The sequence below is a fragment of the Lygodium microphyllum genome, chromosome 22, assembly GCF_053477565.2.
Source record: "Lygodium microphyllum isolate KBCC chromosome 22, Lygodium_microphyllum_v1.1.10, whole genome shotgun sequence".
NCBI lineage: Eukaryota > Viridiplantae > Streptophyta > Polypodiopsida > Schizaeales > Lygodiaceae > Lygodium > Lygodium microphyllum.
The window spans coordinates 95,879,328-95,895,016 of NC_141156.1; the positions used below are offsets into that span (position 1 = coordinate 95,879,328).

The 15,689-nt window shown below is 40.4% G+C and overlaps 1 pseudogene; it reads right to left on the reverse strand.

Moving 5' to 3' along the window:
* Positions 1-8,401: 8,401 nt before the first annotated feature.
* LOC148017421 (prohibitin-1, mitochondrial pseudogene) lies at positions 8,402-8,933 on the reverse strand (annotated as a pseudogene).
* Between the last annotated feature and the right edge of the window lie 6,756 nt (positions 8,934-15,689).

The window sequence follows — 15,689 nt, forward strand, 5'->3', positions numbered from 1 at the left end:
TATCCTTTGGCATCAATTTTTCATCTTTTTCTAACACACACACATCATGCATCCAAACAAAATCGAACATATGCACTAAGGGAATATATACATTGGATGCGGATTATCGAAATGCATCACACACACAATAAATCACACGCAGAAAATAACACAAATGCACAACAAATGAAATGGAGGTGTATACGACTCGAATGCGCAACAGCACGACATCCACCCCCTCTAAACCTGCACATCCTCCGGATGTGCCAACTATCCAGGATCATTCAAATCCACAAACAGATCGAGTTCATCTTCTGTTTCTAGTAGACCTGTTTCTCCATCAGCTTCATCATCTATGTTCTCTGTTTCTTCTGCTTGTCTTTCTTCTACCTGCTCTTCTTTTGTCAATGCTTCAAGTGCATATTCTTCATCTTCTCTTCTCTTGAAAATCTTGACTCGTTTTCTAGCAATAGGCACCCTCAATACTATTCCATCTAATTCAGCCAGCTCATAGGTACCATTGTCAAAAACCTGCTTCACTTCATACGGTCCAAACCATCTTTGAACCATTTTTCTCATGCTACTATGCTGATTTTCTAGACTACTGTCATAGACTAAAACCCAATCTCCTTCTTTTATGGCTCTAGGCCTCAAGCGATGCCTCAAATCAAACCTGTCCTTATTTCTGAGATGGGCTGCCTTCAAATGATCAACTGCTAGCTGCACATCTTCTGTCCTTCTCTCTAGTTGACGAATCCGAAGGGCTAGAAGCTCTTCCCTTGATAAATTCTCATGCCACGGAAGAACACTCCAAGTGAGCACAAATTTCAGTAGGCATGACAGGTTTTTGCCCATACATTAACTCCGCAGGCATGTATCCAGTAGTCACACTATGTGTAGAGCGATCAGCCCACAATGCAAAAGGTAGTAATCTCGGCCAATCTCCAATCTGACCTCTACAAGCTTTTGCTAATGCTTTAACTACTGGCGGATGTCCTCTTTCACTTTTGCCATTTCCCTCTGGATTATAGGCAGTAGTAAGAGCCAATTTAATCCCAAGCCGTAAGAAGAATTCTCTAGCCTTATCTGCATCTAGCTCTCCACGATCAGCTGTAATCTTCCATATACATCCATACCTGCAAAATATTTCTTCCAACAAGAATTTACATACTGTAGTGGTGGTCTTTGTCCGCAAAGATCTGCCTTCAAAATAGTTTGTAAGATCCTCCCTAGCCAAGACAAGATATCTCATCTGCCAAAGTCCCACTGGCAAAGTAGCCAAATCTACTACCCACTTATAATGCATACATAGTGGATAAATCGGATGCAACTCATCACGATGTCACACTAAAGAGTAAAGCTGGCAGTCCCTGCAAGTCTCTACAAAGTGAGAAACATCTTTATACATCCCTTTCCACCAGTATCTTTCTTTGATTTTCTCATAGGTAGCCCACACACCTCTATGTCCAGCCCATGAGCTCTCATGAAACTCTCGCATAATCTGTATTTGCATCGCTACATCACAAACTACTCTCAAGGGCAAGCCTCCTCTCTTTCTTGGATGCTTCCAAAGAAAACCATCTTTCAAGAAATACCCATAAGCCTTCCTTCTGATTTTCTTGAATTCTTCATCTGTCCAATCAACTCTTCGAGTCAATGAACTTAGATACTATCCAATTTGCAGCCACTCATCAACATAAAGTTCTTCAATAAAGGCTTCAACAGTAGATACATGACAATCATGAACAAGGACAGAAGCAGCAAACTCTGTCTCATCATCTTCTGCAAGCATTGACTCCTCATCCTCATATCTCGCTCTAGATAGCATGTCAGCAACTGGATTATCTTTCCCTACTATGTGTCGAAATTCTGGATTCAATGATTTGATATAGACAATCCACCGAAGCATCGCTATATCTGGAGTCGAGCAACTAGTAATCATGCCAAGCAAAGGCAAACAATCTGTTTCCACAACAACTAAAGCTCCAATAAAATACCCTTTATCACACTTCAGTGCAGTGACTACTCCCCACAATTCTCTTTTGATCTGCGGATATCTCCTTTGTCGCTCATTAAGAACTTTAGCTCCAAAGCGGATAGCATACCTATTTCCATCAGCATCATCCTGTCCCACAACCCAACCTATGCCAATAGGGCTAGTATCAACTGTCAACATGATCGGCCATCCACACTGATAATCCGCCTTGCGTAGAGTAGGAGCTGATTGCAACAGCTTCTTGAGCTTACGCATGGATTTTGAATGCTTCTCATCCCAATGAAATTTCTGCCCCTTTCGAAGCAGCTGATAGAGAACATCTGCTATATGAACAAAATGAGGAATCCAAATCATGTAAAATACACAAGCTCCCACAAATCTCCGCACCTCTGAAGTAGTCGAGCAATACTCTGCAATCCTGTTTATGGTATCCACCTTTGCAGGAGAAGGTTTTCTGCCATAATATCCAACCATATGCCCAACTATGATGACTTCATTAACACCAAAGATAGATTTCAGCCCTGAAAGTGTCAAATTTACCTCCTCTAATCGTGTCAATATTTGCTCACAAGCAATCAAGTGGTCAGCCACAAACTGTCTACATCCACGCAAATCAAGACTTTCATTCTTTTCTTCCTCTGCACAACCCTTAATAGGCACATCATCTAGAAAAGGCATGGTATACTGTGGAATATAGTCTCGTAGAACTCTATGCATAGCATTCATCATATGAGCAACTGAGTTTGTGGCACCTTGAGGCAAGGTACACATCCTCACAAGACCATTAGGTGTCCACATAGTAGTAATATCCCTGCTTTCCAAGGCAAGCTGAAACTGATCATAACCTGAATACAAGTCACCTAGAGAATAGATGGCTCATCCTGCAAAAGCCTCAGCAAATTCATCCACAACTGGACCTGTTCCCACATTCCTGATTGTCACTTTGTTCACGGGCTGCATATCCTGAATAAATCTCAAAGTATCATTCTTCTTTGGTACAGTAAACCACATGTTAGAATAGGGTGCAGAAGAGGGTTCCAAAATCCCCATTTTAATCTTCTCATTCAGCAACTCTATCAGCTTTGGCAAGTGTGCTTTAGGCACAGGTATAGGACGTATATTCCATGGTACATGAGGAACAGTGAAGATGACTATGGGTGCAACCAATTCGGGACTAATGCAGCCAATTTCATGTGGAAAGAAAGCAAATGCCTTACCATGACGTCCAAGCATCTCTCTAAAACATTCTTTTTCCACTGGAAGCAAAAAATCATCATTTCCAATCTTCAATTTTGCAAGAGTTTCAACTGTAAACTTATGTCCAATATTCGCAGGGTCTCTCAACATAGGCTGCTTCATAGCTTTTTCAACCTGTTCATCACTATCAGAAGGAGGCGGTCCTACAACCAGCTTAACCTTCTTATCAACTGTTTTATATTTTGTGTCAACCTTGGCATCATTCAAGCACTCTTTTCTTTGCTGCAATTTCTGCAAATTTTCAGCAACTTTCAACTCTGTTGGCTGAAAAATTTCAGCCTTTAGCTCTATGGACTGCATGGGTGCAGCCTGAAACTCTGTATGCAGAAATTTTTCTGCATTCAACTCTGTTGGCTGAATGGATTCAGCACTCAGCTCTATGGACTGCATAGATGCATCCTGAAACTCTGTATGCAAAAATTTTTCTGCATTCAACTCTGTTGGCTGAATGGATTCAGCCCTCTGCAATTCTTTTAACTGATCAAGATCAGCCATAAATTCAGTTTGCTGAATTTTCTCAGCCTCTAACTTTGTTTGCTGCATAAAACCAGAAATTTCCTGAAACATATCCAAGGTTTGCACATGTATGATCTTTGAACCCTTACATACATCAGTTTTCAACATTGCTCTCATCTCAAACAATGTATCTGCATAAGACATCCCTTCATACAATCCATCTACATGCTCTTCTACTTGCAAAATACCTGCATTCTTCAACTCTTTCTCCTTACGGCCAATGTACTACCTGGTAGCTCTAGGCAAATCTGAAATTTTCTGATAACTTACTGAACTATCTGAAGAAAAACCAACAAGATTATTGGAGAAAGACTGGCTGCCAGGAGGCAAGATCTCCTCTTTTCTCCGCTCCGTACCACTGGCGTCTCGTAAGACAGCGGTACCTAATGAAAATCCAACTCCTTTGCAGGTAGTGGTGCCTCACGCAAGGAGTCCCTGTTTCTCGGATGATTTACCCCAATAGTCATAAACTGAACAGCTCGCATACCATCTTTACTACGTATCCGTGCGTAAGCTGACCCATCATCCATCACTTTTGTTTCCATTCTTGCTTCTGTAATGAAAGGCTGCCCAAGAATAATCGGATAAGAGCATGAATCCTGAACAAAGCAATGATAATCCTCTTCAACATTACCAATAGAAATTCTGATACTCGGACAAGCAGCATACATATCACCAGAAGTATTATTGGAGGCTCTCATGCGCCAGCCATGCTCTGCATCCATAGGCCACTTGCCACTCTCATAAACACCTCGAGCAATAAGATTAATCTCAGAACCATGATCAACTAAAGCGACCAAGGGAATTTGTTTCTCTCCAATCCTTACCACTGTCTCAGTGGTTGCTCTAGCCCAATGACTTCGTGAAAAATGGCTGCGAGGAATGAGAATAGGGGTCTCATCATCTTCATACTGCATAGGCTACACTATTTTCTCCAATTGCGGATTAAGAGAAGCATTCTCAACCATCACTGCATCATCATGCTCTTCCTCAAGAGCTCCATGCCACAACCCCTGTAAAGCAGGTCCTTCCATCGCATGTCGTTTCCTCCGCAAAAGATCCTGCATCTGATCCTGTATTTCTCTTCTAGCAATCCCAAGAGCCTCTCCAACAGTAAAAGTGACTTCACTATTCAAAATTCTTTCATGAAAAATCTTACTCATATCCGTTTGCATATCAAGGTCTGACAAGAGCTTGAATCCTGGCTCTTTTCTTGGTTGCCTCTTTTCTTTCTGCTTGTCTCCCATTGGTTGTTTAGGACCTGATTGAGCTGGAGAACTTGACATAGGTGGAGCTGGAATAGGTGGTGAAACAAAGTCACCCTCTCTAGTCTTTTTGGAGGAGCTAGGACCCTCCTCATCTCTTCTTCTCTTTTCCTCAACCATGGCATCTAAACCCTGCGTTTTAGCCATATAAGCAAAAATAGAATACCTGTCAACAGGAGAATCCCATCCTGTTTCTCCTCGGATGCTAGAGCCCACACAAGTCATAGTAGATGCCTGAACTTTCCCTCTTCTCGCTATCTCCAAGGCAGAGGACCATAAAGCAGAGTCTCCATCAGATTTCTACTCAAGCTGGACTCCAAAAGCTGAAGCATCTCCTCTAACACTCACATAAGCTGATCGCGCAGCCATATCATCAACAAGCTTCTTCATACCTCCCTTACCAAAGTTCGTGTCAAGAGGAGCGCCAGCCTCTGTCAGCCATATCTTCCCATCTTGTCCCCAAAACACTACATTCTTCTTACGTGCTTCCTGAAAAGCATCACAATCTCTGCAGTGTTGGTGCTCTGTACTATCACACCAAATACATCGTCGCCCTTTTCTTTGACCAGCTGGAAAAGCAGTCGCTGGAGCAGGTGCTACAGCAGGTACTGACATAAGTTGCTCCTTTAACTTACCAACTTCAGCTTTGACTGCTTCAATCGTCAAATCCGCCAAGCCTTTAATAACATCATCTACAGAGAAGGGCACTGGAGCAGCAAGAACTGGTGGATTCACAGCAGGAGGAGTAGGCTTAGGCAAAGAATTTGCAGCAGGGGTAGAAGAAGAAGTTTCCAAGGATTTTTCAGGAACTGATCCTGTATTACGATGCAATCTTACTCTCCTGCGTTGCTTCTTAACAAGAGCATTCACAGCATCAATGACATGTCTCCACTCAGTCTTTAAACCTGAATCAGTAGCTTGATCTTCCAAAAGATCATCCAACTTTTCTTGTAAATCAGCATCTGCAGCTTGTAAAAATAACTCCACTTTCTGCATCTCCAAAGCTTGCTGTTCAGTCCCATCCAACTGATCATATCGGCTTTCAAACTCTCGCAGAAGAGCGGTAACAGAAAGTCCCTTATTAGGCATAGAAACCCATGCTAAAAAATTCCTGCGATTCATAAGACCTGTATCCTCCAGGAAATATTCATCTTTTAATGCCTTTTTAAATTCAGCCGAACCTGCATGTGCTTCTTGAATTTCTGCAATTCGACCTTCAAGAGCGCGCACCACGATCCGCAAGAAGTAGCGGCTCCAAACATCTTGAGAAACCCCACAAAACTTCATCTTTTCTTCATACAAATGCAGGTAAGTTGACAGTTGCTAGCCATTAAACTGCTTCAACTCCTGTTGGACAGCTTTCAAGGCATCCATAGCATCACTGTCTCGTTTTGCATGAGCCTGCTACTGCATATACATGGTAAATGACTGAAATAGGTTCTTCATGACATTATCATCTGTCATCTCTTCTTGCGAGTCTCCCATCTTGCTGAAAAGTGACGCAGCACTTTCACGTCGGGTTCACCAGAAATGTCGTAGAGTTCATGCAAGAGCTGCAGAACACGGGGTTCAAGGTACAGCAAGGAAAAAGGCTAACAAGAAGATCTCAATAACACAATATTTGATGCCAAGATCATTATATTGTTTGTTAAGTACATTACAAAAGAAGAGTCAAAATAAATGACAAAGCATGTCAATCTGTCCACTACTTTACAATAAGTGTATGAGCTTGGTTTCAGGGGCACCAAATAATTCACTCAGATTCACGACTTAGTCATAAACAGCTTTACTGCATTCTGCCCAAAGGGTACTTTAGTCCATTCGTACCGTTCAAAAATAAAAGACTGTTTGGATCTCTAAGTATCTGAGATCACAAGGTTCCAAGTCAAGGCCATACTTCACAATGTAGGCATGCAAATTCTTACCATCAACAAAATCCTCCTTGCTGCAGCTTACAGGAAGAATGTTGAGAAATGTTATATTATCTGGAGCTTTCAGCGAGAGGTTTTTTTATCAAAAAGCCTCAATGCCTCTTTACCACAGCCCTGCTGTACATAAGCTACAATCATGATGTTCCATGTAGTGACATTACCCAGACAGATGCACTTCAGAACCGGCTAGGGATGCGCTTGGCAGTCGGTGATGATCTAAGTTCTTTGATTACAGACATAATTTAGCCCTGCTCATCACGTTGCTTTATGCCTCCGCTTATGATAAGAGAGGTCATCGGCCCATATTTGGCACCTCTTTCTCTATGGTGTCGTACATGAATCCGATAGATGGTATGCTATTGATCAAACTGGAGTCCTCATCTCTAGAACTTGTCGTAATTGTTCAGTTTGACTTTTCAGAAACTGGCTTAGCTCTTCCTTTCGGGCCGAGAGCTTGTAACAGTTGAGTGCTCATCATCAAAAGCCAAATTTTAGACCGGTGAAGACTACAGCTGGCATCCTGATGCCAGGGCACCCTGTGTTTGATTATGATCTACTAGTTGGAGGGCAGCAGTCTGCTGCCAAGGCTGTGAGGTTAGGATCAATGCTTCTTTTCATCACTTGCGACTTGGGACCGCTGGAGTGGGTGGAGGATTGTTCATTGCAGGCTGCTGAAATAGAGCAAAATTGGGGATCTTTGGACTCATAACAGGAGCCACATTTCCTCCTTAATAAAAAGACCTCTGTGTTGCTGCCATCGACCCCGCTATCATTGGTTGTGAATCATCCACGACCCCCAAGGGAATTTGAGCCAAGAAAGCATGTGCATCAATTCTCGAAAAGTTGAAACCGGAGAGTTGCATCATCCTGTTCAGTGGATCAGTACCGAGTGGATTATTGAGGGTGTGCTGAGGAGCAGGTGGCAGGTATAAACACTGATCAAAGAGGGGAAACAATTGGGGGGGAAAGGTGATGAGTTAGATGAGATGATTGAACATCTGTCTCAAGCTGTTCTCATCGAGAGGCAAAAACAATTGCATAAAGCTCTTGAGTCTTCAATGAAATCCCTTGTGCTTCTCCTGCAAGATCCACCCGTAAGAAGCAAAGAGGAAGAGAATGCCTCGAGACAAGGACGAGTTCTTGTGCTCAGATCTGGTTTGATACCAGGGATGCAGAGTTGCGGAAGTGTGGCCTTCTGGAAACCCTGGGACGAGATGGTATGGACTGCGTTGCTTTGTCTGTTAGTGGTGTTGCTTCTTTCTCGTCCTCTTCTTCTACTTAGGAAAATACAGGGTATATTGACGGAAGCTTTTCATATCTTTCTTAATTATTCTTCTCATCGCTCCTTTGAATTCTAAACAGACAGCTTCTTCCATGGCGTAAGTTCTTCCCTCTCTCAGCTATTCGAATCCTCCCCTATTTCTCTCCAAGACTCTGTTTTCTTTGAATTGTGCCCGCTATTTTTTTCTGCTAGCCTCCATCTTTTTCTCCGTGTAATGAAAAGAAGGATTGTTGAATATAGCTTTCCCCAATAAGTTGAGCACTTTTCGCCTCCCCTTTTGCTCGAACAATGGCCCTTCTTTTATCTTGTTCCGCTTTCTCCACTCTGAATTTAGCTCTCTCAGCTTTCTGAGCAGCCACCAGTTTTGCTTCAATAGCAGCTGTAAACTCTTTACCAAAAGTAAGGTTAATAATTGAAACATCATCAAGTGCAATATTGAAATTTACAGCCCGCTGGGTAAGAATTTTTCTTATCTCTCTGCTAACAGCCTCACGCTGTGTTATGAGCTGGTTGCATTAAACTGTGCTACAGCTGTCTTCAAGGTCTCATAAATTATGGACGGTAAAACTCTTTCATTGTAATTGGTACTGAAGGTCTCTGACATCAAAGATAATCGGTCTATCGACCCAAAGAATCATCAAATGGATTCCTTCGAGATAAACCTTCTCTTTGATTCTATAATTCCCTGCATTTTTCTTAGAGATCATTATCCTTTGGCATCAATTTTTCATCTTTTTCTAACACACACACATCATGCATCCAAACAAAATCGAACACATGCACTAAGGGAATATATACATTGGATGTGGATTATCGAAATGCATCACACACACAATAAATCACACGCAGAAAATAACACAAATGCACAACAAATGAAATGGAGGTGTATACGACTCGGATGCGCAGCAGCACGACAGCGGCAGCAAGCCTTCTTCCTCTCCCTCTCTCACCCTATGCAGGACGATTGCGCTCTCTCTCGCTCTCCCTCTCGAAATGTCCCACGAAAATACGCGAAATGAAATGCGCTCGGGTTTCGGCCTGTTTTTTTTCCCTGTGGGGCGTCGCTATTTGTGTCACAAATGTAGCGACACAAATAGCGACACCGCTATTCTTGAGTTGCTACCTACCATCGCTATACCTCTCTTTCCTTGTAGTGCTTGTATGAGAATGGAGGTTGACCAATTGATGTAGATCCAGGATGGCATATGCAAGCAATAAACAATTCATCAAGGGATCTTTATGCGGCTTGTGTGAATGTACTTATGACTATTTGAGATGTTAGGGATGAATATCATTTTTTCATGTAGGATTTATGTAGTTATTCGGCGATTTTAGAGTAGTCCTAGATTTCAGAATCAAGAATAGAAACAAAAGCCTTAGATGATGGCTCTTCATATGCTTGGGTTCTGAGTAAAAGACGACACAAAGGCGGTATAGTTTATCACTGTTTTTGTGAATCATCCCCGCAATCGGGATAGGCTACAAGATAATCCTATGCCACCTAATGCATGATAGTTTAAGGGTTTTTAGACAGTACTACTGTAAGTGGAGGCTATGGCAATGCCTCTAGGAAGATAATTATGCCTCCAAGAAAGGGGGAAAATGTATCTGTGTCCGGATTATAGGAATGGAAAACATGTAGTCTTAGCAGTTTTAAGAATATTTTAGCCATGTGGAGGGCTGAAAAGAAATATGTAGCCGGATGGGCTAAAAAAGAGTTGAAGACATATGGCTTCATGGCTACAAATGAAGGTATTTGATGTCTATTTTTATGGTTGGTTGATGTTGATACATTGGCTAAAATTTCTGCAGCAATTAATGTTGAAAATAGGGCAGAAAAAGAGATTATTTATGTTGACACTTTAGAGATGTATGAAGTCATTCATAGAGATGTATGAAGTCATTCAAGAGTTTACTAAGCATGAATGTTATGAGCTGCAAAATAGGGTTGAAGCAAGGGTGGATACAAAGTACAAGATAGTTGCAAGAAGGTTAAGCTTGTGGCTTTGCCTATACCACCTGAAAGTGATGGGTTGGTTGAAACAGTGACTCAATAGCCTAGTTTATGGGACCCACATGGAGTAGGATATAAATTTACAGCTGAAAATTTAGAAAAGCTAAAAATTAGTGAAACAAGCTTTCTTTTTCCAACAGAAAGAGCTTGTTTCTTGTATATGTTGGCAAGGCATGGGAAAGCCTTTGTGTTTTAGCCCCATGAAATTGGATGTATTGATCAGACCATAGTTGCACCTATGGTGATCTTTACAATACCTCATGTACCATGGAATTTAAAGCCTATTCTAGTATCTTGAGCATATTTTCCTTAAGCAGTTGGAGCTTTTGAACGAGAATATCAAAATGAAGCAGCTTTTGGGGCCCTCTTCAGCTCCATATTCTAATCGGTGGTTCATTGTTCCAAAGAAGAATGGTTCTGTGAGGTTTATATAGGATCTACAACCACTTAATTAAGTCACCATAAGGAATATTGAATCAGGCCCGTGGATTCAACGAAGCATTTGCAGGCAATGAAATTTACTCTGTGGGTGAATTATATTCAGGATATGATCAGTTCTAGCTTGCATTAGAAAGCTGGGATATCACTACCATGAAGACACCACTTGGATTGGTTAGGATGTGTACGCTTCCACACGGAGCAACCAATTTAATGGCACATATGATGAATGCTATGCATAAAGTTTTGAGGGAGTATGTTTCTCAATTAACTTTACCCTTTCTTGATGATTTGCCGATCAAAGGATGTGATATCTATAAGAAGAATGAAGAATTGAATGAGCATGGATGTAGAAGATTTGTGACTAACCATATTGTTGATTGTGACAAGATTTTGAGCCATCTGGAAGAAGTATATTTGACTCTGTCAAGAAAAAAATGAGTTTTTGGAGTGGAAAAAGTATTAGTTATTGGGCACGTGTGTGGACCATATGGGAGAAAGCCCTCACCAGTAAATGTTGATGCCATAAGCAGGATGTGAGAGACATGCTCGAATGTATCTGAGGTGAGAAGATTTTTGTGTGCATGTGTCTTTTACTTTATGTGGATTCCACGTTTTTTGTTCATGTGGCTGAAAGTTTATAACAGCTCTTAAGAAAAGGGAAAAAGTTTTTGTGGGGGAAACACCATACCAAGGCAATGCAGCCCAGCTAAAGAGCTTATTGATTTCATCCCCAACACTAAAGAGAGAAAATTATGAGAATGGGAAAGCTATTATTCTCACCATGGATACAAGCCCATTTGGCATTGGTTGGGCAGTGTGGGTCAGGATGATGTTGATGGGAATAGGTATGCCATTCGGTTTGGAGCAAAGGTCCTCTATGAACGACAACGGTGGTATTCTCAAGTCAAAAGAGAGCTTTAGGGTGTAGTGATAGCCCTTAAGTGTGATAGGGTGTATTTTATGGGAGCTCATGTAGTGGTAGAGACTAATTGTTTACCTCTATTCTCGGGGGGGTCACTCATGTATATATGTATATATAACGTGAGTTCAAAAAAAGAGGTCTTAAAACACCATTTTTATATATTTTTTTACATACAGAAGGTTGTCATATAAAGGGGTTACTTACAAATTAAATAGAAAATGGTTTTTTTAATTCAAAAAAAATTCACAAATTAGGATATTTATAAATAGGCCATGAACGCACGTTATATAGAGAATATATATATAGTGAACCCCCCGAGAGTGGATTGCATATAGAAAGTCACTTAACCTTGATTTTCAACATATTGCAGGTAAAGAAAACCCCATGGCTGACATGCTTTAACGAGCAAGGTTTAAAGATGAAGAGGAGAAGATGGAAGATGAAGAGGATGATATGATAGGTGTTGAAAATGACTTTATGACAACAAGGAATGAGTATGCAACTCCTATTACTACAAGTACAACTATTGTAATAGGACTTTCAGTAGTTAGAAAAAGAGCTTACAATCATGGAGAAGAGATGGGCAATAGAGAGAAAGCATTATCAATGTTATGCTTTAGTTAGAACACAATTTTTGGAAGAGTTATATGAGGATGATTAGCTGAAAATAGGCCAATATCTCAGCCTTATGACAATGAAGACTGAGTGGTTTGAAGCTGAACTCAAAAGGATTAAAAGAAAATCTTATGGGTTTTTCTTAAAAGATGGATATTTATGGAAGCATGCAAAGAAAAAGAGAGGAGCTCTAGTGCGTGTATTGGGAGATAGAGCTTCTCAACAACAGGTGATGTAGGAGTTTCATAAAAGCTTATGGACTAGACATAGAGGAGTTTGGGGCACATTTGGCAAGATCAAAGAGAAGTATTGGTGGAAAAACATGTATAAAGATGTGTATCATTATGTGAAATCATGCAGTGTCTGTAATATGTATTCCATGGTAAAGCATAGAGATGGGTTGCAACCAACTTATCCATTGTCTATGCATTACAAATGGACAATTGATTTGGCTACCATGCCTACAGGTTTATGGAATATGAGATATCTTGTGCTTACATGAGAAGACTTGACAAATCAAGTGTAAGGTCGAGCTCTTAGTAAAAAGAATACTCAAGCTATTTGCAGGTTCTTATTAGAAGAAGTCTTTTGCAAGTATAAAGTGATTTGCTGATAGAGGAGAAATTGATGTTGATGAAGCTCATGACTTCTTTTCATGATTGAGTATCAAGTTGGCTTTAACTTCAGCTTATAATCCTAAAGAAAATGGCAAAAGTGAAAGAGATCATCAACCTATCATTAAGGCATTAGCAAAGTCATGCAATGGCACGATGAAAGAGTGGCCAAGAATGTTACTCTTTTCTTTCTAGGACGATAGGACCACTCATTGTGTAGTTACATGGTATATGCCTATTGAATTAATGTATGGACAACATCCAATCATACCTATTGTGGAGTGTTCTACCATGGAAAGAGGGTTTGAATAGAGAAGAGTTGCTAGTCCTACACATTAGACAGTTAGAAATAAGTCCTAAAGAATTTGAGACAACCCCAGAAAAATTTAAAGACTGCGAGAACAAGAAGAGGTTTGACAAGCAACACAAACTTTGACCACGAGTTATACAAGAAGGGGAGTGGGTATTGGTTTATGACAACAGCTTGGAAAATCAGCATAGTGCTAGCCGAAAGATGGCAAAGTGGTGGTTCGGTCCATATATGGTAAGGTTTGTTTTTGATAATGCTACCTATGCATTAAATAAGATGGATGGAATAGCTTTAAGGAGTCTAGTGGCTTGAAAATGTTGTCACAGCAGCACATAGGGTTGAAGGTCACCGCACGAGTTTGGCAAGAGAAGAATGTATGGGGATTCAAGAGCTTAGACCCAAGAGATGGTGGAGATAAGAGAAGGGTTGAAGGTTTCAAGCAAAGTTCTTGAAGATAAGAGACAGCAAGGTGAAGGTAGATTTAGGGAGAGGAGTAGACAGAAGAGAAGGGGTTTGAAGAGATTGAAGATGTAGAAGAATACTCCCAAAAAGAATTAGAAAATATAGAAGAATACTAATAGAGATGAAGCCTGCTAGTTTCTTTCAGCATTATGAGAAAATATAACTATAATAGACAAAAATGTGTACAAAATAATACATTTCTCTATGCTGCTCAGATCGCCAATCCAATGCCTTCATTAGCTCCGAAAGGGGGGTTAAATACCAGGACAACACCTAGCCAAAATTCTGCCAGATGACTCCTTCTTCATCTCCCACTCTGGAGTGTTGTTCACTGTCTGAAAATAGCGATCGCGCGTCGTGCGATTTTGCTAATCTCTCTTTCTACATAAAATCCTCTTAAATTAGCTGAAAGCTACATGCTTTCTTTTACATGTTATCATAATCTAGAAGTTGTCTATAGTTTTATGGATTTTTACAAGAGATAATATCTAGAATATCAAAAATTGACTAAAAACTTGTAAAAAAAAATCCAATATTTTGAACCATGGACACTAACACTAATGCCTAAAGTGGCATTGCCTCTCTAAATCTAAAAAGAAGCCACACTTTAGATTTTTTTACACGGTGTGTAAGTAGTTGCATGACATCCACCCCCTCCTCACCTGCACATCCTCTGGCATGTGCCAAAGTCTTACAGATTTGTAGTGCCAGAAGAAGTATCTTCTGCCATGTCAATGTCTTCATCTTCTGCCTCTTCTTCTTCCTCTATGTCTTCATGCTCTTGAATTATATTCAAGTCTTCTAGCTCATATGTTGAACTTTCTCTTCATTTGAAGAGCTTGATTCTTTTTCCAGCTATGGGTATCTTCATGCTTTTTCCATCCAATTCAGCCAATGAATATGTGGCATTGTCAAGAATGACCTTTACTACATATGGGCCAAACCAACGCTTTACCATCTTCCTAGAAGCACTGTATTAGTTGTCTAGTCTACTGTCATAGACAAGCACCCGGTCATTTTCTTGAATTGCTCTTGGCTGAAGTCGATGTCACTTTTATCGAATCTTCTTTTGTTCTTTAGTCTTGCTATCTTTAGCTTCTCAATAGCTACATGAACATCTTCACACCTTCTTTCTAGCTCCCATATGCGCAAAGTCAGCAATTCTTCTCTATTGATGCCTTCATCCCAAGGTAGAAGACTCCATGTGAGAATAAATTCTTCAATTGGCATAATTGGTTGTTGTCCATGCATAAGTTCAGTTGGCATATAGCCAGTCACTGAACTGTGAGTAATCCGGTCAACCCATAATGCAAAAGGTAGCATTTTAGGCCATTCTTTGATCTTTCCTCTACAAGACTTTGATAGAGCTTTGAGAATAGGTTGATGACCTCTCTCACTCTTTCCATTGCCTTCAGGGTTGTAGGCTGATGTTAAAGCCAACTTAATACCCAATTGAGCAAAGAAGTTGCATGCCTCATTAGCATCCAACTCTCCTCTATCTGCAGTTACTTTACCCACACAACCATATCTACAAAATATTTCTTCAAGTAAAAAACGACAAACAGCTTGAGTGGATTTGTTTATTAAGGCTTTGCCTTCAACTTGATTGGTTAGATCCTCTCTTGCAAGCACTAAATATCGCATATTCCATATTCCTATAGGCATGGTTACAAGATTAATAACCCATCTAAATGTATAGACAAGGGATAAGTTGGTTGTAACCCATCTCAATGCTTGACCATAGAATACATCCGATACACATAAGAGGTTTCAAAAAAATGTGCTATGTCCTGATACATGTTTTGCCACCAATATTTTTCTTTTCGCTCGTACAAAGCAATTGAAATTTTACTTTGGCTTTCAGGCATATTTGATCAATGTGAAACCTTGTTGATCTGTGAAATGCTGAAGCCATTTCTATAAGGTTATATTTTTTCTTATAAAGAAACTATCTTCTGAAGTCCACACGCTTTCATGAAATTCCTTCATTACCTGTTGTTGCAATCTTTTGTTACCTAAAACTCAGACATGCGCTCCTTTGTATTTCTTTGCATGCTTCCATAGATGTCCTTCTTTAAGAAAAAA